The following is a 25,861-nucleotide window of genomic DNA, read 5'->3' on the forward strand; positions in this document are numbered from 1 at the left end:
GATTCCTTTTGTGTGTTTGAATCATTATTGTACTGAAAAATGCCCACTCCACCACTTAGAGTAAGAAAATGCTGTTGCTGCCTTTCCCACTTATGCCACAACCATTTCCCCCACCCCCAAGTCATCAGTGCAACTGTAAGTGTATACTGACTTGTTAAATTCAGTTCTTGCAATAGCTATTTCAGATATCACTGATTTTGCTTTAAAAACATTTCCCCACGAAGAGCACACTTTCAGACTCACTGAGTTATTCATGGTTTAGAAATAAATTCTTTATGATAACATCTAAAAGTGTGTTGCCAAAAAACCCTGGGGTACAAGATTAATGTGTGCAGGAGGAGTTAGAGTGAATTAGGAACATTTACCGAAATTACTTACTGTGAACCTGTACAGTTCCAAACTCTTGCCAAGAGTCTATAAATATTATGTCCTTACTACTGAGAAAGAGCTATTGCTGGTGCTGGGTTGGAGAATGATAGAGGGCCAAGTTGGATGTCTAGTTATTCTTCCCTAGCACAGTAAGGACTTCAGATTAGGTGAAATGGCTTATAGAAAAGAAGTTGACTGGAAGCACTTACACAAAGAATCCTGGGGGGGAGATATTTAATTACGTCATCTATGAGAAGTATAAGCATTAAGTGGTAATGATAGAAAACTTGGGAAAATCAAATAAAGTCTTAGGCATCTGGCTAAGCACACTTTGGTATATCCATGCAAGGGAATACTAATCAGCAGTAAAAAGGAACAAACTACAGATAAATTCAACAGGTTGGATGGACTTCAGGAGCATCATACTGAGTGAAAAATTACAGTCTTAAAAGGTTAACATGTTGCATGATTCCATTTATGTAATATTCTCAAAATAACAAAATTACAGAAATGGGGAACAGGTCAATAATTATCAAGGATTAGGTAAGAAGGGGAGAGTGTAAAGGAGAAGAGGAGAAGAAGAAGAAGAAGAAGGAGAGACTATAAAGGGGGAACACAGGGAAGTTTCTTAGTGCTGACAAAACAGTTCTGTATTTCTGTTCTGCAAATCATTCAGGTTATAAAATCTCATTGAACTATATACACAGACATACAAAAACAAACAAAGAAAAATTAGGACATACAAAAACAAATGAAATCCAAGTAAGGTCAGTTAATTGTATTGCTCCAATATCAATTTCCTGTTTTGATAATATGCAATAATTATATAAGGCGTTACCATTAGGAGAAGCTGAGTGATGGGCACAGGGAACCTTTATTTATTGTCTTTGCAATTTCTTATGAGTCTATAGTTATTTCCAAATAAAAAGTTAAAAAATAATTCTTAGGAGGCATTTCTCAGAGCCTGTATGGATTGATTCATTCATTAATTTTAAAAACATTTTTTCTTTTCTTTTTTTTGCTGACCACCTATTTTTATGTGAAAGTTCTAAATGTACAGAGAGAGGGCATGATAAAATCATAATCTAATCACAAGATACTAGTGGGACCAATGGATACACAAATGAAAATTTAAATTTTACAGTGTAATACAAGCTTGTACTGTGTAATGAAACCTAGTGTACAAGATTTTTTGAGCACAGAGGAAGTTGTGAACATTCTCTACCTGAGGGATTAAGGAAAGTGTCATAGAAGTGTGATATTTTTGTTTGACATTTAAGACAATAGTTTGTCAGGTGGATGGGGGTTGTAGCATTCCTTTAAACTGGATCTGGGCATTTTATCTCAATGAAGAGACGCTCCACAGTTTACTTAGAAAAGTGATCATATAGCCTTTCAGAGACTCAGCCATTTGCTGTCAAGCTGCCATCCCTGGAGAAATTGCCCCTAATTCCAGAGCAGTTGGAACTATGGAAATGAAAGTTGTTTCACTGTAACACATTTTCTTCTTCCATAACAACCTTTTGACATAATTTTTCTATTTTAACATCAGTATTAGTACAGTTCTCCAGAGAAACAGAATAAATAAGATATATAGAGAGAGAGTTAGAGAGCCAATGGTGTAAATCCAGTCTGAGTCTGAAGGCTTGAGAACCAGGAATGATGATGGTGTAAGTCCCAGTCGAAGTTTAGGAGAAAACCAATGTCCCATCTCAAACGCTCAGTCAGAAAGCAAACTCAACCTTCCTCCACCTTTTAGTTCTATTCAGGCCTTCAATGGATTGGATGATGCTCACCAACATTGGGGAGGGCCATCTGCTTTACTCAGTCCCCCAACTGAAATGCTAATCTCTTCTGGAAACATTCTTACAAACACACCCAGAAAGAAACGTTTAACTAGATGTCTGGGTATTCTGTGGCCCAGTCAAGTTGACATATAAAATTAACCATTATACCATCTGATCAGATAGGGTATATTTACCTCCTTCCCCTCAAAGAGAGAAGCAGTTAATGAATATTGAATAGTATCAGGTCTAGGTGGACCTCGTCAACTTACTACTTCACCACAGGTTCTTGTTAAGAAGATCACAGAGAACAAGGACGTATAAGGGAAAGGATGATAAAAATGTCTTCCTTGACCTCTATGTATACCTGAAAATTGGGGAGATTGTATATGGACAGAACAATGTCACACTCAGAGACTGGAGGAAAGGACAATCATAACTTTCTCCCCTTTCTTTTTCCCAACACATGATAAGGAACACCTGGAGAGAGAGTCCTGTTCAAAATAGAACTAAAAAGAAATTAAAAGGGCATTAAAAGAACTGGAGTGTGATTTTTTTTTTTTTAAACCAGCTTCATTCACTTTATTTTTCTCATATAAAACTATGTGGTGGCTGCAGCTGGCACCTGCGTCCTCTGCATGGAAACTCTGGTGTGGGTCTTTACAAGATGATCAGTGAATTCATGATATGGAGACTTGGTGAACACTGTCTCTTTCCAGAGATCAGGAGTGAGATAACTGTAGGTCTTGGAAATGGCATCAAAAGTGGCCTTGGCGAAATTGCCCAGGGTGGCGGTGCAGCCCCTGGCCGAGATGTAGCAGTCGTCAATTCCAGCCATTATCAGTAGCTTCTTGGGCACAGGGGCTAAGACGATGCCAGTGCCCCTGGGGGCAGGGATGAGGCACACCAGCACAGAGCCACAGCGGCCAGTCACCTTGCAAGGGATGGTATGGGGCTTGCCAATCTTGTTCCCCCAGTAGCCTTGCTGCACTGGAACGATGGAGAGCTTGGCCTGAATGATGGCCCCACGGATGGCAGTGGCTTACCTCCTTAGAGCACTTGACACCCTAACCACATTGTCCATTGTAATCCCCAATGGCAACAAATGCCTTGAACCTGGTCCGATGGCTAGCACGGGTCTGCTTTTGCACAGGCATAATCTTCAAAACCTCGTCCTTGAGGGATGCCCCCAAGAAAAAGTCAATGATCTCAGATTCCTTAATGGGTAGAGAGAAGAGATAGATCTCCTCCAGGGACTTGATCTTCATGTCCTTGACCAGGCGGCCCAGCTTGGTGACGGGGAGCCACTCCTCGTCCTCGGCCTTGCCTCTGTGAGCTCCATGGCCTTGGCCCCAGCCCAGGACGCCTCGGCTGAAGCCTCTGAGGAAGCCACCTCAGCCTCCCATTCCAGGGCCCCCAGGGCCTCTGGGCCCTCCCGCAGCACCAGCATCATCCGCCATTTGGTGTTTTTACGGATAAGAAGTGGAATGTGATTCTTGAAAGACTCGGTGCTGCCTGGAGATTTGACTGTAGGTAGGCCAACTCTTACCCCACTCTCCCACACACATACATAAAACACACATAACATAAGCAATGTATAATAATAGCACTTAAGAAAATTATAGGACAAGAGAAAAGGAGGAAATTAGAAGTGAGTGGGGAGAAACTGAGATATTTTGCATGCATATTTTGTGCCAGGCTCTGTGTTTGGCTCTGTCTTAAATCCTACCTGCACTATTGTATCAAATGGTACAGGACCCATTTCAAACACACCCTGCTGGTTTCCAACTGTGTTAGCATCTTAGATGAAGAAACATATCTTCTCCTTTCAGTGTTGCCCATCTCACCATGTTTTCACACAGCAGAGTAATCTTTCTCGAAAGCAATCTGAAGATAACACTGCACCCCCTACTTGAAACCATTCAATAACCTTCAAAGCCCTTGATAAAGTATAAGATATTAGGCTAAGTTTACAAGGCTCTTTGTGATTTGGTACTGCTTATTCTCAGATTTTATTGCTTTTTTCTCCTATCTCTCAGAGTTTATTTTCTCTTTGCTCTCAGATTTTATCTCCTTTTTCCTATCATTCCAGGTAAACATAGACACTCCACATTCATGAAAGTATATGTTCTCTCAGATCTTCTCATGTACCATGTGCCATTCACACATGAAGATCCATCAGTCTGTAAAAGCTTCCCCAAATAGTCCACTGCCTACTCCTATGCCCACCGTCTCTGCATGCAGTTTATATTCATCCTTCAGGTCTCACATCCAAATACAAGTCCAAAGCCCTTCTTAGTGCTCTCTGGTTCCTTGTACGTATTTGTCCTAAACTTATCTCTGAGTTTCTGCACATGTAGAGAAATTGTTTTTGCCTCTTTTATTCCTAACACCTGGCATAGTAACTGACCTATGATAGCCTCCCCCAAATTGTATTTCAAATCAAAGATGATCAGTGGCTCAAGAAGATACATTTATTCTGAAGTCATACCAAAACATAAAGTGCCCTAAGTATTGAATGATTCTGACTGACAACACTGGGGAAGCGACTTTCAGTGTGCACATACACACACATACACACACACATATATGATAATAAGTGATTTCAGTGATTAAGGGCTTGGGAGTCACCAACAAATTCCTGAGGTCATATGTCCACAAGTAGAAGTGTTTTTGCACTTGTAAGTTGGAAATGCACCCATTCATTCATTCATTCAATCATTAATTCATTTATCCACATCTACTTTGTGATCATATTAAGCTTGCCCCAAGGACCAAAAATCAAAGATATATTTCATGATTTCAAAGTGCTCAAAGCTCAGTGAAAATAATATGTATTATGAAGTCAAAAAGATACAAAATAATAGGAGATGAATCATCTGTCTTCCACCTTCAAGAAGCTATGTCCTCAGCGGTGATGTACAGCATGTAACTTTTATCTGTGTCCAGAAATAAAAAGCTGATATCAGCATTGCAGAAGATGTGTTCTGCTCAGTTATAGTAGGTATATTTGAAAATAATTTCGTTTTACTTTTGTGTCCCTGGAACTATGGATTCTCCGTTTTCTGCAGTCATTCAAGATCTCACCCCAGGTTATTCCGTGAGGAAAGGGATGGGATAATGAATGTGTCAGAACATACAAGTCCAGTTATGGAAGTGCTGATAGCTGACTCTGTGACCTTAGGCAAGTTGCTTCTCTTCTCTTGGTCTTGGCTATTTTCTTTATATAAATCTAGACATAGATCAGGATGATTAAATGTGAGGTTGTAAATAAATGTAAGCTTTATTGCCTAAAGAAAGTGTTCAACAAAATTGGAAGACTTTTTTTCCACTTGGAATAAAATTTAAAACATCTATGGACCTTTGTTGATATTTGTATTTGTCATTTTTAAAAAAATCTTGGGACAAAATCCTCTTTTTTTGCTCTTTTCTGATATGAATTTTTTGGCATCAGTGCCTTCAGAATCCTTTGTCCCTTGTCCACAGTATTGCATGCATTTCCCAGTAATTCTCCATTTCTGCTCCATGGCCACTTGTTGTCCAGATGTTTCTCTCTGATGTTCCTATAATGGGAAATATAACACAATAATCAACACATTTGTCCTCAGTACAGAGAACTTTTGCATGCTACTTTATTTCAGGCATAAACTTTAAAAAGTTTGGGAGACTCTGGAACACAGTGGAAAAAATCTCGAGTGGACTAAGAGAAGACAAGCAAGCAATATATTATGTGAACACATCTAATTCAAAATTCTCAGGCTCTTTTTTCCAAAAAGAACATTGGCATGATTTTTTAAAAAAGAAAGAAAAAGAGCTGTGTCTGGCTTTATTATTCACAGGTTCTGTCAAGTTGGATGTTTCTTTGGGCCTTAGTTTCCACAACAACAACAAAAAATGAATATTGGAATAAAAGAAAGCCTGTTTTTGTAAGCTTGAATTTTTATGCCAAAATTACTTGCATATATATGAAATATAAATCTAAAAATATATATACTTATGCATGCTTATATGTATATTATTATGTATAAAACAAAGCAGACAAGTTTATGACTAAATCAGGGTTCTGGTGCCAAAGCCAAAATCACTGGGCATCTTTTTCCAGTGTTGAGCCCATCCAAAAACACCTATATGAGTATGTGTGCACACATGCACTCTTTTGCACACACATACACACACATATACACACAATCAGGTTGTAGAGTCAAATTTTATATAAATATTTGAATTGATTATGATAAAAAGACTTGCAAAGATGTAAAAGCAATCACTTAAAATTATAGTTTCCATAAATGTCATTAATCTTACTAGATGTTGACAAACTGCTTTAAAATGCATTGATTCGTATGTCTACTACCAAGTGTAACTGTGAATCTTAGCCAGTGATTAGAATTAAAGCTTTTTTATTAATTTATTCCAGTCTTACAGACATATATCCATATGTCACTATTTTCATTGACTTAACTACTAGAAAGGTAGATAAATTCTTCATATACCTGTTGAACTCTTCTATTTTTTTCTTTTGTGAATTGTCTTTAATACTCTTGTTGCATTTTTCTATTTAGTGTATAGTATAGATATAGTGAATCTTAGGTACTGCAAATACTTTTTTCCAAATCTATTGTTTTGTCTATTTCCTTTTTTATGGTATGTAAATCAATAAGATTTCTAATTTCTATCTTGTCAAATAGGGCTTGATTTCTAGTTTTTCAGATGTAATGGTTATACATGAAGTTCTTAAAAGGGCCTGAAGTGCTCTATGTGACCTGATTCAATTCTATCTCTCAATCCCCCTCCCCCACCCCACTCACTTTCTTGTAGCCACATACCTACCTTGCTTTTCCTTAAAGACCCAAGGCACACTCCCACATTAGAACCTTTATATCAACTCTTGACTTTGCTCAGGGTTCTCTTGCCCAAGGAATCTGCCTGAATAACTAGTTCACCTTCCTCAAGTCTTCGCTCAAGTGCCACATTTTCAGTCTTATCTTTTGGCATTAATTAGTATTGTAATCTGACCTACTCTCTACCCACCCACTCTGGCTTCAGCATTCACAACCTCTCTTTCACTCCTTTATGCTCTTTATTCCTTTTTTCTATAGCATTTGTTATTTCCTGACAAAATCAATCATATAATTGTTTATTTTGCTTGTTATTTATTGTCTGCTACTTATTAAACATGGAACTCTGTGTTTTGTTCATTTATGTGCCTCAAACACCGAGCATAAACAAGGTTCAATAAATATGTAGGAATGAAGGATGTATTATCTTTCTAGTTTCTCATGAGAGATCTTTTACATCATTTTGTTATTATCAATTTTTACATTTAGGTTTGGTCTCTATCCTAAATGGGACTTATTTTTTCTGCATAGTATAGCAGAGTGGTCCACTTTTATTAACTTCTAGATGGATAGTGGTTGTTCCAGCTTTATTTTATAAATAGCACACTTCTCTTTCCTCTAAATTAAAATAACATCTCTATTATACCTTAAATTATGGTACATATTTAAAGCCAAGTCTGGATCGTCTTTTCTTTTTCCATGACCCTTTTTTCCCCATCCAGTGTTATACTGATTTAAGGTAGCTTGAGAGTATGATCTCTCCATTTAGAACTGTACCTCCTTTGCATTGGCAATTTCCCCCTACCTTGCTTAATTTTCCACTTCTAACATACTTTTCAAGTTATAGCCTACCATACAATTTTACTTATTGTGTTTATAGATTATATTTTATTTATCCTCTCTAGAATATGTGTTCAATGAGGTCAAGGGTTTTGTTTCTTTTGTTAACTTATTTATCCCTATGTGTCAAGAAGGACAAATACATGGGCATTCATGCCCAATAATACCTTTAAAAATGAAAAAGTCTATTTTGATTTCTAGAAGTGCATTGTTACAACAGAAAAAGACTATTGTTAAATGTATCTTTTCTTCATCACCTTACCAAATATTGCATTAATTCTAGTATAATATTTTAAGATTCTCTAGGTAAGCAGTCACCTCACCATCAAAACAAGAGATTATTTTAATCTCTTCCTTCCAAGTGTTTTATCTTTTAAAAAAAAATTTCCTTCTTATTTTATTTGTTGGAACCTCAATATATTGTTGAATAATAATGGGTATAGTGAATATTCCTGCAGTGTCTGCGTCAGTGTGTGTCACCTGGTTAACACTCCATAAATCTCTGTTGAATGAAATTTGCTGAAGGAAACCATTTATTATGTAATGCTAAATTAAAAGTAAAGCATAAAATGCCGTGTGGAAGAAACCAGTCAAGAAGGAGTACAACCTGTCTAATTCAAATTTTATGAAGTTCAAGAACAGGCAAAATTAATATATGGTGATAGACATCAGAAGAGTGGTTTCTCTGGAGAGGGTGTTGACTGGGATGAGCAGGAGTTCTGGGGTGTTGTGCTGCAAATGTGCCTAGAATAGTTCCTGACATACAGTAGAATGTTCATTATATATTTGTTGAATGAGTGAATATACTTGAAGTCCGCTAAAATTCTCACAATGGGCTTAGGTATCACTTGGAAGCAGATTTCGAGTGTCTTCTACCTCTGGAGTAGAAGAGGTAGAGTTGTGTTTACATCTGCCAAGATTGGAGTTGTGAATGAGTAATGGGGCATTCTCTGAAAGAAAAGTCCTCTTTCTTAGCTCAAATGGCAAGTCGTGTAGCACAGTAGAAAAAAATGGATGATATTTAATGTCTGGAAGATTCACTTGGAATCCTGATTTCAACACATTCTCTTTTTGTGAAGTTTGCCTGGCTGTCCAAATATTCAGAGACCAATTTTCTTCGTCTGCAAAACAGAAATGTTTCTGAAATTGAGTGAGATGATAGTACTCAGCCTCTACTAAGCATTCACTACATGCCACCCTCTATGCTAAGAACATTGCGTATGTTACCACATTTCTTGTGTGTGAAATATGTGAATTACTTAGCATAGAACTCAATAAATATGCATTTCTCCCATATGGTGATTGAATTTTTAAGACCCCTCCAATTAGCTTTCTATATGTTTTATGTTACCTAATTTCTTTTCTTTACATTTTGTAAATTATTCTAGATGGTACTTTGCTGCCCTTTCCCTAAAGACTTTAAATTCCATTGCCTTCTTGAGTTGCATAAATTCAATGGATTACCAAATTTTAGTGTGGTCTTTGATGGCATGTAATCTTTTCCAAAATAAATATGGTATTATCGCCGGTCAAGGGTCATCTGAAAGCTTTAGGATACTTTGGATGAAGTAGAATTGTTTTCTTCTGATACACCAAATTCCATTTTTTGACAACCCTCTGCCTTTCAGACATAGATTTTTGTTTTGTTCTCTGAAACAGCATAGTTCTCTGACAAGCTTGAGATAGGTGATATCAAAATTCCCATGAATATATCACACATAAAACAAGTAAGGTGACAATAGCACTATTCTATAAATGTAAACTTTGGAGGGAGTGGCATATTTGATTTAAGATTTCTTGAATCAGCAAAGGGAGTGGAATTTGGAATAGATTCGCATGGAGAATAAGAACGGTTGAGTAAAGAAGGGTAGATGGATTTCTGGGCTTCCAGGGACTTATGCCAACCTAGGAGCTGCCTTGGTTAAGAGTGTGGAGAAGCAATGTTTGCAGAAGAGATTCCATAAAAGAGGGAGAGAAATATTGTTGGAGGCTTCTTCCTGAAATGTGGGTTTGAGAAAGGTCACTGGTTGAATGGGCGGGTTCAAGGACTTAACTTGAATCACATTAACAGTGTCAGAACAAGTAGGAGTTGATGCCCCTCAGTTTCACCTAAATTTATCCATAGCGATATTTGTGGAGTGTCCACTATATGCCAAGCTCTATGCTAGGTCTTTCCAGGAGTTATTCCGTTTACTATTCAGAGCAGCCTCTGAGTTAGGGATTACAAACCCAGATGAAGAAATTGAGGCTAAGGGAGGTGAAGTAGAAGAAATGAGAAAAAACATGTGTAAAAACTTTCCTCATCTGGAACACAAATGAGAATGAGGCATGGGTTTTTAAAAAGTACTAAGATTTCTCTCTCCACCACCCGCCCCCCAGCTTTTTTTAATGTCCCCGAAAGGCTGGGATTAGGAATCCTCCCACAGCTCATCTCTCTTGAGAGCTTTCCTAGCACTGCTTCTGATTAAACTAACAGATTAGACCCAATGGCATAAGGCACAGCTTCTCTCCTTTGAGAAAGAACAAATAAGAATGAAGTGTTAGATTGCAGAGTAATTATGTATTCTGTTCAAGTGTCAACCATCTGTTGCAGTTGTTTAAAAAGCAGACATAAGTCAACTGTTGAGGTGAGATGTTTACCATTACAAACACACAGTAAGTTTATGACACTAATAGAGATTCGTTGTTCTACCATGTGCCTGGAAGCTGCAGTGGGATTCTACTGATGTCTTGGGAAGCCCACCTTCCGGTGAGGGTGCAGGTCGTAGCTCCAGGTAGCTGATGATTAAGTACTAGTCGTAATTATTTCAGAACTGGAAAGCCTTCTTAAAGGATCAACACTCTGTTTACAGATGGAAAAACTGAAATAAGTGAGGGCAGGGAACTGCTTATTTTATACTTAAAATTTCAGTGCTTATAGTTTTCTGTGGAAATTTTATGTTTGTATGTAGGGTTCTCCCTCAGGTTTATTAAGTCCCTAAAGGAAGGGACACAATTGTCCCTATGTTAGCTGCATAGACTAGGACCCAAACATCCCAGTGTCTACGACGTGTTGTAAAAGATAGTTGTAAGATGGGTGGAGGTTTTTCTAACAAGGCCAAAAAGCACAGAGCATTTGTACATCCCCTTGGCTCCAGAGTCATGCCTGTCTTTGCCTTATCAATTTCTTCATTGAATAAGCTGAACGTTCTGCCAAACTGTGGCTTCTGAAAATTCTCTTCAATGAGAACAACTGGAATTAGACTGCAAGTTAGTCTCAGTTTACATTACGGGAGTCAATTTAAACCCAACATAAAGAATACTGCCCAAACAAGGAAAACCGTTTTTCTTTTGACGTAGCTCACTCTGTTTCTGAGTGAATGATTAAATCCTTTTGATAGAAGTGATTTTTGACCTTTTGTATTATTGAGTAAATCTAGTCTCCAGGACAATCAAGTGGAGAATGTTATAGACATCATGGGCAGGGCTGCCCCCAGCCCAGTTTCATTGGCATCTGCAATTAGGCTGTGGAAGTGGGAGTCATTCTATGACATTGCGGACTTGGGATCATCCACCAGGGATGGGGACTTTACAATCAGCCTATCACATTGCACAGAGTTAGTTCTCTTTCATTGATTTTAAGTGTGCCTTTTTGTAATTCTGTAATTTGTTTCCAGCTTTGCCATCACTAGTAACACATCCGTGGACAACTTCCTTCTCTCTCTGTTGATCTTCCAATGTTGATAAGAGATTTAATCTTCTCTTTGTGATTCAAAATTGCAAAATCCCTTCACTTATTCCTCACCAGACTTATTATCCAGACCATGGGACCTATTCCTGTGGAAACATTCCAGTTATCAGCGACTCTATTAAAACAAAATGTTCAGATTCAGCCAATGGAATTTGTGAGGAATATTTAATTGTGCTAATAGCACTCCTTAGCTAAGTTCCTAACTAATTGAATGCATATTCAGGGAGCCAGGTAATGACAAGTAATGATTTCAGATTAATTACTGTCCCAGGCAACTGTAAACAATTTTAACTCAGGATTTCAGTTGGATACTGACTTTTGCAGCCTTCTCCATGACTTTTGAAAGATAAGTATGAAATAGGGAGTGAAATGGGCCCGCATTTCAATCTAAGGTCTGGCTGATGAAGCCCAGTAAAAGTTTTATTCTCATCGGCCTCTGAAATTAGATTGATGATATATTTTTTTTCCTACCAAGAACAGAGGCCACCCAAGTTCATGGAGGGGCAACTCTAAGGTATTTTGGTAATACTGCCCCTTTTGGGGGACTGGGGTGCAAGATTCCTCAGAGGGACTTAAAAAAATAAAATAGGTACCTTCTTACAACCAAGAGGGGAAAAAAAAATGAAAACAAATTATTGCAAGAAAAGTCATTGATTTTCTTCATATTATGCTTAATTTTAATATCCGAGCTGCTGTGTAAAAATTAGAGTCACAAATACCTTAACCTCCCGACTATTTTTATTCTGTGTCCTTACTGTTCCTATGACGTGAGCACCACACCCACCCCAGGATATTTCCTCATACAAATACTCCTTAAATGACCACCTCACCCTCTGACCCAGGAGGATGCTGCCATAAGTCAGTATGCCTTCAATATTTAGAAGAATAAAGCTGTCAATATGTCTTACTTGTTATGCATTTATTTGTTCATTGCCTTACTTCCCCTCAAAGATTTAAGTGTACTACAACAAAAAGGCATACAATAATAAATTAAAAAAAAAAAAACTGGAGTGAGAAAATAGGGGGGAAATATTATTAAGAGTAGAAATTCAAAATCATGGTGAAAAATGAAACCAAGTGCTCTGGTCATAAGGGTTTATACGATAGCCACTTTCTCACCTCCTTTACCTCCTCTTAGGCACTGTTTTGTTTTGTTTTGGGAGCCAATTGTTTTTGTCATAGAAAAGAATAATACCATTATTTTCTTGGACATTTTCATCCAGATGTTTATTATAGTTTATTTTCAGTGTTTTAGTTTTATTTTGGGCTCTCTTTACTGAAGTTAAGGTGTAATGCTACAGCTGATGTTAAGAAGAATAGTTTGTACTCTAGGAAAAATACATGAAATGACAAATACAAGATACAGAAAGTTAATGGGGATGGTAGAATGCATGTAGCTCAAATCCATGTAGCTCAAATTTTTCCAGTTCTGTCAGCAGGAGTTTTTGTTGTCAGAAATATATTGCAATGCAAAAGAGAGGACTCGAAATATCATTATCACATAGTCCAGACCGCTCCAAATGGATCCCACTCAGTCCAGATGAGTATGACACTCTAACTGCCCTATCTAGGGCGATGTGTCCCTCACACACAGGATTAGTCCTGTTGCAAACAAGAAATTCAAGGAGCTCCAAGTGAGGAGGTGAGGAGTATCTGCACTGAGGAGTAGATTCAGAGGGGATCCAGGAGGGTATTGAGATGATTGACATGAAAGGAAGCAGAAACATCAAGTTTTAAACTAGTACTTTCAAGAGGTTGGCAGTAAACAAAGCGAAGTGATGAAGCAGAAGCTAATAGGATTCAGGGTTAAAAGAAAATATTTGTTTTTGTGGGTTTTGTTGTTTTAAAATAGAAGAAGCAAATAAGTTATAAATTCAGACAGAAAAAATGAAGAAAAAGTGGATGAATATATAATTGGAAAATAGGACAACTGACACACAAGATGATGAAGAAAATGGGAAGTTAACTGCTGGTTGGATGGATTCACTTTGGATCTGGGTCACATCTCTTTTTCTGGGAAAGATGGAATGTTGTTGAGGATAGAAAATTCTCCCTCTCCCCCATTCCCAGGCTTACATGATTACTGAACCAACTGTGTCATGAAATAATCTGCAAAGTCAGTTAAATGTTGAAATTCCATGGTTCTAAGTATCAACCTGTTTGGAGGAGGGCCTGAATCATGGCAGGAAACATCCATTTCTGTAATGGGAATTTTTTATAGATAGGTAAAATGCTTGAAGCCACAAACATTTAGTTAGAGGGAATTCAGGATAGATCTCTACTATAAAGAAGAATTGGCACCTTAGTCATAGAGACTTAAATAGAATCCCAGTCCTATGGTATGGGCCAGACATGTCAGAGATGAGACTCCACACCATAAACATGTTCCCCATTTAGCTGTTTACTGTTGGAGGGAGACTGCCAAAAACATTTTCCTGATGGGTGCCTAACCCAGGGCAGGGCACAGAGCTGACCAGGAGAAATTGGAATTAGGAATGAAATGTAACACCAAGACTTCAAGTCAAACTTGTAACAAAAGACATCTTGGATCATACTCTATGAACTCCAAACATCCCATAACTGAACAAGGAATTCATTATTTTAAACATAAGGAGTGTTTACCCTTTAATATATAATATACATGAGCCATATGATTTTGGATTTTATCTTTGAAATATAAAGCTACTTATTGGTTTGAAATATTTTAGCTTGTATTTTTTTAAACAGAAGCATTATATTAAAATAGTTCATACTTTGGGTATTCAACAGAGAAAACTTAGAATTCTATCTCTGCCATTGGCTGATTCTTTGACCATGGGCAAATTTCAGAAGATTTCTGAGTGTCACTTTTATCATTTGTAAAACAGGGATACTAGTGATAGCAATTTCACAGGGATGTTTTTGAGATTAAATGATATAAAGTGAATGAAAAGGGCTTAGGCATATATCTGCAGAAAATAGAGTAGATTTTTGATCAAGGTGCAGTGGGGTGAATCCCATGATTCCAAAATTCTCTTGGGAAGATGACTAAGGTATTGATTGGAAGAGAAAAAAAGAGAAAGAACTGCCAAAAAATCCTAGCTTCCTTAAGGAGAGCTCAAGGGGAAAACACATATATAGTCAGAATCATCTTTTAAAATAACAAAATTCTAATGACTGATTTTTTAAAAAATCATCCAGAGCTGAAATTTCTCACTGTTAGAACTTGACTGGGTTGACATCTTAATACTTCAGACAATTAAATATTAGAGACCTTGAAACCAAACCATTGCTCAGTTATCCCAGGGGGAGGTGACAGGTGCAAGGCCAAGAAGGTCAGGGGTCAGTATCACAGCTACTAAGTAGCTGAATTGACCTGACTGGCATTGTATCAGGGAGCCTCATGGCAAAGGTCATGGCAAATGATGAGCTGCAGGAACTGGGGTTCAAGGTAAAGAATGTGGTGCTTAAAAAGTATGGCAAAAGCAAAGTGGTTACTGGGCATTGTTCTAAGGCAGATACCCATTTATTGCCCAGAGAACAAGAAAAAGCCAGATCCCAGTTACCCAAACTGAACAGGGTCTGGTAACATAGAGGAAGATGCTGTCACCCTTCGGCTTGAAAGAAAAGAAGGCAGTTAACAGAACCCAGCAAAAGCAATCCTGAGAGATCTGTATTACAGGGGCTGTGGCTTTCAGTAGACAGGCACTATCAACCTTTGGCAACCCACCAGGAAGGGAACCCTCTCTTGCTAGTTTACAGAGTTCCTGATGGTGGCCATCAGTGGCCAAATCCAAGTGATACCAGAGGACAGGGAAGGTAACTGATGAGGTCCAGACATATCAGCCTCCCTGGCACAGAGCAAGTAAAGGATGGGGTGTAGATCAGGAGAGATAAACAGAAGATGCCTGTCACACATGCCAAAGATGACGAGCAAGAAGAGGTGAAGGCCTGTTTTAAATGCAGGCAATATGACTCTGGAGTGCTACTCTCAAACATTATGCCATGCAACCTCTACATAAGAGTAGGTCGGGGTCAGAGAATTACCCTCTAAGTCAGGCTAAGCAGCTGAGAATGTATCGTACAAGTAATATGGCCCCTAAAAGAGTTTTAAGTAGTGCAGTTATACAGTCTTATTTATTTATGTGTTTATTGGTTGTTTGATTTCTGTTTTGGATTGAGAGAAACACTCTAATTGGGGTGAAGAATGGAGAACAGTAGGACTGGGCAATATTTTTGAGGAGGAAGGTGTTTAAAGCTTTTGTGCTAACCTGGCTGAGATAAGAACTCAGGATTCAGGAATGGAGATGGCAAAAGAGTCTAATTTATTAAAATCTGTGGAATTTATTTGTTAAAATCTATAGATGACTAAGTTGTAGGCAGAAGAAGGAGTATAAGAAGCTTCCCAGATTTCTGTCACAGATGGCAGGTAAATGAATGGGGATTCTTATTATTATTTGTTTGTTGTTGGTTACTTGATTGATTTTATGTATATATATTTGATGCTGTGTATGTTATAAGCAATGTGAGCTGTTTAGTAGGTTGTTATATATAAAAGTTTAGAATTTAAAAGATAAATGAAGCTGAAGATACAGATTGAGGGTTACACAGAATAGATACTAGTAAAAATAACCTGGGATATATGTATAAAATGAAAAGCGAAATCTAATTTCAAGTGAAATACCATGAGAGGAAGTAGAGCCTTAGAAAAAAAACAGAGAAAGAATAATAATAATGATAATAGCAACAGTGGCAATAAAATATCATTAACAATAGGTAACATATAACACATATTTAGTACAGGCTATCCTAAACTTTTTCTAAATATTAAATCATTTAAATTTTACAAAAAAAAAACTTATGGGGTAGGCACTAATATTAAAATCATTTAATAGGTGAAAAACAACAACAATTTAGGATCAGGGGGTATAAGGAAATTGTTTAAGATTACACAGTTAGTAATTGCTAAATTGAAATTCAAACCCAGATCTCTTTACTGAATCCCTGAAGGCTTCTGTTTATTGTCAGAAATGAAGAAGAAGAAAAAGAAAAAAACCGTATCATGGAAACCACAATTGGTAAAATTTTCAACCAAAAGGACATTTCAGGAAGGCTTAAGAAGTATCAGTGCTTCTGACAACTGCCTTTTCTTTTAGACATCAGGGTGATGCATCTTCCCCTGTGTTACCAGCCACATAGCACTGCACCATCCATGGTTGCTTCCCTAGATCTGTGGTTCTCAAACTTCAGCATGAATCGGCATCACCTGTAGGGCTTGTTAGACTAGAGATTGTGTGGCCTCACCCCCAGAGTTTTGGATTCAGTAGCTCTGGAATAGAACCTAAGAATTTGTGTTTCTGACAGACTCTCAACTGATGCAGATAATGCCAGTCTAGGGACAATACTTTGAGATCCATTGGTTTAAACCATGTCTACAGCTTTATAAATAATCCCAATATTAAACGCTCCAGAATTACCCAGTTTGATTGTTCTATGAGAGCACTGAGTCAACATACCGCTTAAAACTCTGAAACTCAGCTTTCTAATCTGTAAAATAAGAAAAGTAAGAAAATTGTTTCAGTCTAACAATTTGTTGGAAGGATTAAATAAGAGAATAGGTGTACAGTAGTTGCCATGTACTAAGGGCTCAGTAGGTACCAGCAATTGTTATCAAGTTGCGAAGTCTCATTCTCTCCTGCTTTCCCACGCATACCCTGTATTTCAGCCAAACCAAAGTAATTAAAATTTCTCAACAACAATCTCTCTCACATTTCTATGGACACCTACCAATGTAGGTGCTTTGGTCTGCAGTACTCTTTGGCAGCTTTTTTTCTCTTATATTGATAATTAAATGCTCAAGATTCCAGTGCATTCTTTTTTTTTTTTAAACATCTTTATTGAAGTATAATTGCCTTACAATGGTGTGTTAGCTTCTGCCTTATAACAAAGTGAATCAGTTATACACATACAATATGTTCCCATATCTCTTCCCTCTTGCATCTCCCTCCCTCCCACCCTCCCCATCCCACCCCTCTAGGTGGTCACAAAGCACCAAGCTGATCTCCCTGTGCTATGCGGCTGCTTCCCACTAGCTATCTATTTTACATTTGGTAGTGTATATATGTCCATGACACTCTCTTACCCTGTCACATCTCACCCCACCCCCTCCCCATATCCTCAAGTCCATTCTCTAGTAGGTCTGTGTCTTTATTCCCGTCTTGCCACTAGGTTCTTCATGGCCTTTTTTTCCCTTAGATTCCGTATATATGTGTTAGCATACTGTATTTGTTTTTCTCTTTCTGACTTACTTCACTCTGTATGACAGACTCTAACTCCATCCACCTCATTACAAATACCTCCATTTCATTTCTTTTTATGGCTGAGTAATATTCCATTGTATATATGTGCCACATCTTCTTATCCATTCATCTGTCGATGGACATTTAGGTTGCTTCCATGTCCTGGCTATTGTAAATAGAGCTGCAATGAACATTTTGGTACATGACTCTTTTTGAACTATGGTTTTCTCAGGGTATATGCCCAGTAGTGGGATTGCTGGGTCGTATGGTAGTTCTATTTGTAGTTTTTAAGGAACCTCCATACTGTTCTCCATAGTGGCTGTATCAATTTACATTCCCACCAACAGTGCAAGAGTGTTCCCTTTCCTCCACACCCTCTCCAGCATTTATTGTTTCTAGATTTTTTGATGATGGCCATTCTGATCGGTGTGAGATGATATCTCATTGTAGTTTTGATTTGCATTTCTCTAATGATTAATGATGTTGAGCATTCTTTCATGTGTCTGTTGGCAATCTGTATATCTTCTTTGGAGAAATGTCTATTTAGGTCTTCGGCCCATTTTTGGATTGGGTTGTTCGTTTTTTTGTTATTGAGCTGCATGAGCTGCTTGTAAATTTTGGAGATTAATCCTTTGTCAGTTGCTTCATTTGCAAATATTTTCTCCCATTCTGAGGGTTGTCTTTTGGTCTTGTTTATGGTTTCCTTTGCTGTGCAAAAGCTTTTAAGTTTCATTAGGTCCCATTTGTTTATTTGTGTTCTTATTTCCATTTCTCTGGGAGCTGGGTCAAAAGGAATCTTGCTGTGATTTATGTCATAGAGTGTTCTGCCTATGTTTTCCTCTAAGAGTTTGATAGTGTCTGGCCTTACACTTAGGTCTTTAATCCATTTTGAGTTTATTTTTGTGCATGGTGTCAGGGAGTGTTCTAATTTCATACTTTTACATGTATCTGTCCAATTTTCCCAGCACCACTTATTGAAGAGGCTATCTTTTCTCCACTGTATATTCTTGCCTCCTTTATCAAAGATAAGGTGACCATATGTGTGTGGGTTTATCTCTGGGCTTTCTATCCTGTTCCATTGATCTATATTTCTGTTTTTGTGCCAGTACCAAACTGTCTTGATTACTGTAGCTTTGTAATATAGTCTGAAGTCAGGGAGCCTGATTCCCCCAGCTCCATTTTTCGTTCTCAAGATTGCTTTGGCTATTCGGGGTCTTTTGTGTTTCCATACAAATTGTGAAATTTTTTGTTCTAGTTCTGTGAAAAATGCCAGTGGTAGTTTGATAGGGATTGCATTGAATCTGTAGATTGCTTTGGGTAGTAGAGTCATTTTCACAATGTTGATTCTTCCAATCCAGGAACATGGTATATCTCTCCATCTATTTGTATCATCTTTAATTTCTTTCATCAGTGTCTTATAATTTTCTGCATACAGGTCTTTTGTCTCCTTAGGTAGGTTTATTCCTAGATATTTTATTCTTTTTGTTGCAATGGTAAACGGGAGTGTTTTCTTAATTTCACTTTCACATTTTTCATCATTAGTGTATAGAAATGCAAGAGATTTCTGTGCATTAATTTTGTATCCTGCGACTTTACCAAATTCATTGATTAGCTCTAGGAGTTTTCTGGTAGCATCTTTAGAATTCTCTATGTATAGTATCATGTCATCTGCAAATAGTGACAGCTTTACTTCTTCTTTTCCGATTTGGATTCCTTTTATTTCTTTGTCTTCTCTGATTGCTGTGGCTAACACTTCCAAAACTATGTTGAGTAATAGTGGTGAGAGTGGGCAACCTTGTCTTGTTCCTGATCTTAGTGGAAATGGTTTCAGTTTTTCACCATTGAGGACAATGTTGGCTGTGGGTTTGTCATATATGGCCTTTATTATGTTGAGGAAAGTTCCCTCTATGCCTACTTTCTGCAGGGCTTTTATCATAAATGGATGTTGAATTTTGTCGAAAGCTTTCTCTGCATCTATTGAGATGATCATATGGTTTTTCTCCTTTAGTTTGTTAATATGGTGTATCACATTGATTGATTTGCGTATATTGAAGAATCCTTGCATTCCTGGGATAAACCCCACTTGATCATGGTGTATGATCCTTTTAATGTGTTGTTGGATTCTGTTTGCTAGTATTTTGTTGAGGATTTTTGCATCTATGTTCATCAGTGATATTGGCCTGTAGTTTACTTTCTTTGTGACATCTTTGTCTGGTTTTGGTATCAGGGTGATGGTGGCCTCGTAGAATGAGTTTGGGAGTGTTCCTCCCTCTGCAATATTTTGGAAGAGTTTGAGAAGGATAGGTGTTAGCTCTTCTCTAAATGTTTGATAGAATTCACCTGTGAAGCCATCTGGTCCTGGGCTTTTGTTTGTTGGAAGGTTTTTAATCACAGTTTCAATTTCAGTGCTTGTGATTGGTCTGTTCATATTTTCTATTTCTTCCTGGTTCAGTCTCGGCAGTTTGTGCATTTCTAAGAATCTGTCCATTTCTTCCAGGTTGTCCATTTTATTGGCATAGAGTTGCTTGTAGTAATCTCTCATGATCTTTTGTATTTCTGCAGTGTCAGTGGTTACTTCTCCTTTTTCATTTCTAATTCTATTGATCTGAGTCTTCTCCCTTTTTCTCTTGATGAGTCTGGCTAATGGTTTATCAATTTTGTTTATCTTCTCAAAGAACCAGCTTTTAGTTTCATTGATTTTTGCTATTGTTTCCTTCATTTCTTTTTCATTTATTTCTGACCTGATCTTTATAATTTCTTTCCTTCTGCTGGCTTTGGGGTTTTTTTGTTCTTCTTTCTCTAATTGCTTTAGGTGCAAGGTTAGGTTGTTTATTCGAAATGTTTCCTGTTTCTTGAGGTAGGCTTGTATTGCTATAAACTTCCCTCTTAGCACTGCTTTTGCTGCGTCCCATAGGTTTTGGGTCGTCGTATCTCCATTGTCATTTGTTTCTAGGTATTTTTTCATTTCCCCTTTGATTTCTTCAGTGATCACTTCGTTATTAAGTAATGTATTGTGTAGCCTCCATGTGTTTGTATTTTTTACAGATCTTTTCCTGTAATTGATATCTAGTCTCATAGCGTTGTGGTCGGAAAAGATACTTGATACGATTTCAATTTTCTTAAATTTACCAAGGCTTGATTTGTGACCCAAGATATGATCTATCCTGGAGAATGTTCCATGAGCACTTGAGAAAAATGTGTATTCTGTTGTTTTTGGATGGAATGTCCTATAAATATCAATTAAGTCCATCTTGTTTAATGTATCATTTAAAGCTTGTGTTTCCTTATTTATTTTCATTTTGGATGATCTGTCCATTGGTGAGAGTGGGGTGTTAAAGTCCCCTACTATGATTGTGTTGCTGTCGATTTCCCCTTTTATGGCTGTTAGTATTTGCCTTATGTATTGAGGTGGTCCTATGTTGGGTGCATAAATATTTACAATTGTTATGCCTTCCTCTTGTATCCATCCCTTGATCATTATATAGTGTCCTTCTTTGTCTCTTGTAATAGTCTTTATTTTAAAGTCTATTTTGTCTGATATGAGAATTGCTACTCCAGCTTTCTTTTGATTTCCATTTGCATGGAATATCTTTTTCCATCCCCTCACTTTCAGTCTATATGTGTCTCTAGGTCTGAAGTGGGTCTCTTGTAGACAGCATATATATGGGTCTTGTTTTTGTATCCATTCAGCCAGCCTGTGTCTTTTGGCGGGAGCATTTAATCCATTTACATTCAAGGTAATTATTGATATGTATGTTCCTATTCCCATTTTCTTAAATGTTTTGGGTTTGTTATTGTAGGTGTTTTCCTTCTCTTGTGTTTCTTGACTAGAGAAGTTCCTTTAGCATTTGTTGTAAAGCTGGTTTGGTGGTGCTGAACTCTCTCAGCTTTTGCTTGTCTGTAAAGGTTTTAATTTCTCCATCACATCTGAATGAGATCCTTGCTGGGTAGAGTAATCTTGGTTGTAGGTTTTTCTCCTTCATCACTTTAAGTATATCCTGCCACTCCCTTCTGGCTTGCAGAGTTTCTGCTGAAAGATCAGATGTTAACCTTATGGGGATTCCCTTGTGTGTTATTTGTTTTTTTTCCTTTGCTGCCTTTAATATGTTTTCCTTATATTTAATTTTTGACAGTTTGATTAATATGTGTCTTGGTGTGTTTCTCCTTGGGTTTATCCTGTATGGGACTCTCTGTGCTTCCAGGACTTGATTAACTATTTCCTTTCCCATATTAGGGAAGTTTTCAACTATAATCTCTTCAAATATCTTCTCAGTCCCTTTCTTTTTCTCTTCTTCTTCTGGGACCCCTATAATTCGAATGTTGGCGTGTTTAATGTTGTCCCAGAGGTCTCTGAGACTGTCCTCAGTTCTTTTCATTCTTTTTTCTTTATCCTGCTCTGCAGTAGTTATTTCCACCATTTTATCTTCCAGGTCACTTATCCTTTCTTCTGCCTCAGTTATTCTGCTATTGTTCCCATCTAGAGTATTTTTAATTTCATTTATTGTGGTTTTCATCATTGCTTGGTTCCTCTTTAGTTCTTCTACGTCCTTGTTAAATGTTTCTTGCATTTTGTCTATTCTGTTTCCAAGATTTTGGATCATCCTTACTAGCATTATTCTGAATTCTTTTTCAGGTAGACTACCTATTTCCTCTTCATTTGTTAAGTCTGGTATGTCCTGACCCTGCTCCTTCATCTGCTGTGTGTTTTTCTGTCGTCTCATTTTGCTTATCTTACTGTGTTTGGGGTCTCCTTTTCACAGGCTGCAGGTTCGTAGTTCCTGTTGTTTTTGGTATCTGTCCCCAGTGGCTAAGGTTGGTTCAGTGGGTTGTGTAGGCTTCCTGGTGGAGGGAACTAGTGCCTGAGCTCTGGTGGATGAGGTTGGATCTTGTCTTTCTGGTGGGCACGTCCACGTCTGTTGGTGTATTTTGGGGTGTCTGTGGCCTTATTATGATTTTAGGCAGCCTCTCTGCTAATGGATGGGGCTGTGTTCCTGTCTTGCTAGTTGTTTGGCATAGGGTGTCCAGCACTGTAGCTTGCTGGTCGTTGAGTGAAGCTGGGTCTTGATGTTGAGATGGAGATCTCTGAGAGATTTTTGCCGTTTGGTATTATGTGGAGCTGGGAGGTCTCTTGTGTATCAGTGTCCTGAAGTTGACTCTCCCACCTCAGAGGCACGGCCCTGATGCCTGGCTGGAGCACCAAGAGCCTTTCATCCACACGGCTCAGAGTAAAAGGGAGAAAAAATAGAAAGAAAGAAAGAAAGAAAGAGGCTATAATATAGTGAAGTAAAATAAAGCTATTGTAAAGCAAAGCTATACAGACAAAATCGCACCCAGAAGCATATACATATACACTCACAAATAAAAGGAAAAGGGGAAAAATTAATATATCCTGCTCCCAAAGTCCACCTCCTGAATTTGGGATGATTCGTTGTCTATTCAGGTATTCAACAGATGCAGGCACATCAAGTTGTTTGTGGAGTTTTAATCCGCTGCTTCTAAGGCTGCTGGGGGAGATTTCCCCTTATTTTCCCTGTTCGCACAGCTCCTGGGGTTCAGCTTTGGATTTGGACCCGCCTCTGCGTGTAGGTCGCCTGAGGGCGTCTATTCCCCGCACAGACAGGACGGGGTTAAAGGAGCAGCTGCTTCGGGGGCTCTGGCTCACTCAGGCCGCGGGGAGGGAGGTGTACAGAGGAGGTGGGGTGAGCCTGCGGCGGCCGAGGCCGGCGTGACGTTGCACCAGCCTGAGGCGGGCAGTGCGTTCTCCCGGGGAACTTGTCCCCGGATCACGGGACCCTGGCAGTGGCGGGCTGCACAGGCTCCCGGGAGGGGCGATGTGGAGAGTGACCTGTGCTCACACACAGGCTTTTTGGAGGCGGCAGCAGCAGCCCCAGCGTCTCACGCCCGTCTCTGGGGTCCGTGCTGATCGCCGCGGCTCGCGCCTTTCTCTGGAGTTCGTTTAGGCGGCACTCTGAATCCCCTCTCCTTGCGCTCAGCGAAACAAAGAGGCAAGAAAAAGTCTCTTGCCTCTTCGGCAGCTGCAGACCTTTTCCCGGTCTCCCTCCCAGCCAGCTGTGGTGCGCTAACCCCTTCAGGCTGTGTTCACGCCACCAACCCCAGTCCTCTCCCTGTGATCCAACCGAAGCTGAGCCTCAGCTCCCAGCCCCGCCCGCCCCTGCGGGGGAGCAGACAAGCCTCTCAGGCTGGTGAGCGCTGCTCGGCGCTGATCCTCTGTGCGGGAGTCTCTCCGTTTTTCCCTCTGCGCCCCTGTTGCTGTGGGGTCCGCGCTGATAGCCGCGGCTCACGCCCGTCTCTGGAGCTCGTTTAGGTGGCGCTCTGAATCCCCTCTCCTCTCGCACCAGGAAACAAAGAGGGAAGAAAAAGTCTCTTGCCTCTTCGTCAGCTGCAGACTTTTTCCCGGACTCCCTCCCGGCTAGCTGTGGTGCACTAACCCCTTCAGGCTGTGTTTACGCTGACAACCCCAGTCCTCTCCCTGCGATCTGACCGAAGCCCGAGCCTCAGCTCCCAGCCCCGCCCGCCCCGGCGGGGGAGCAGACAAGCCTCTCTTGGGCTGGTGAGTGCTGCTCAGCGCCGAGCCTCTGTGCGGGAATCTCTCCGCTTTGCCCTCCGCACCCCTGTGGCTGCGCTCTCCTCTGTGGCTCCGAAGCTTCCCCCCTCTGCCACCCACAGTCTCTGCCCGCGAAGGGGCTTCCTAGTGCGTGGAAATCTTTCCTTCTTCACAGCTCCCTCCCACTGGTGCAGGTGCCGTCCCTATTCTTTTGTCTCTGTTATTTCTTTTTTCTTTTGCCCTACCCAAGTACGGGGAGAGTTTCTTGCCTTTTTGAAGGTCGGACGTTTTCTGCCAGTGTTCAGTGGGTGTTCTGTAGGAGCAGTTCCACGTGTAGATGTATTTCTACTGTATCTGTGGGAAGGAAGGTGATCTCCGCGTCTTACTCTTCCGCCATCTTCTCTCCCCCCCCTCCAGTGCATTCTTGAAACAAATGCTTTCACTTTCTCTTCCTGATGCCATCTTACTTTTATCTTAACTCTATAGTAGACCTTCTCACACTACAATGTTTGCCTCCCTGTTTCCCTGACTAAACTATTGTAGAAATAGTGTCTCATGCATCTCAGTAACCACAGGTTCTTGTCTACTACCTGGCACTGAATAAATACTGAATAAATTTGAGTTAAATGAATGAGTGAATTATTTCTAAGCTTTGTTTCCTAAGAAGTGAGCATGTTACTCAGTTTTGTCTAGGACACTCAGAAAAAGAGAAACCCAAACCCAAAATGTCAGAAACCATTAGAATTGTAGTGGAACTGTATACCTCTACTGTCACTGTTTCTCACTATCTGCGTAAGACATAGCACAAGGAAGCAGATGGTTTGGAAAGGCATAAAATAAACATGAGTAACACAAAACCTGCCATTCAATAATGCTAATCACACCACAGATTTTGGACAGTGGCATCTTCTCCACTTGCTAATAAAACTATGCTGAAACATATGCTCTGGGAAAAGTGAAAATAGATAAAGGAAAGGTAGCAGAATTTCAACCCTGCCACTTGCTTCAAAGTACTTGCTTTTCTACGAAATCATTGAGTGTACATGAAAACTTTCCATTTCAGAAGGCTCTCTGCATATCTGCAACCCTTCTATCACTTACTTTAAAAAACAACCCATGCTTTCTCTGAAACTCTATCATTTAATTTGCAAATTATTTCATATTCTAAAGCTGAGATTATTTGCATGGGTCCAGGGTTATTTTGTATAGCAGTGACAGTTTTTCAAGAGAACTATTTTTAAGTCAATATATATGTATATATAAACATTGCTTTATGGCTTTTCTAAAGGATCATTTTGACTTGTAAAAGTTTTATAGTTTTGTGTGTTTAGAACTTAAGTCTTCAAACAGATACATCAAATGAATCAGTGAAATTTTTGATCCTATGCAGAAAGTCCTATAATGTAATGTATTTGAAATAAAAGCACCATGACCTATTTTTGTACCAGAGAACAAGG

At 39.0% G+C, this 25,861-nt stretch overlaps 1 pseudogene across 1 annotated transcript; it reads right to left on the bottom strand.

Annotated features, from left to right (window-relative positions):
- Positions 1–2,722: 2,722 nt before the first annotated feature.
- LOC309649463 (small ribosomal subunit protein uS5 pseudogene) lies at positions 2,723–16,033 on the bottom strand (annotated as a pseudogene). The gene has a single exon. The product of its transcript is annotated as a small ribosomal subunit protein uS5 pseudogene (transcript).
- Between the last annotated feature and the right edge of the window lie 9,828 nt (positions 16,034–25,861).

This window comes from Balaenoptera physalus (genome assembly GCF_965194825.1).
Source record: "Balaenoptera physalus genome assembly, chromosome: 19".
In the NCBI taxonomy this organism is placed as follows: Eukaryota; Metazoa; Chordata; class Mammalia; order Artiodactyla; family Balaenopteridae; genus Balaenoptera; species Balaenoptera physalus.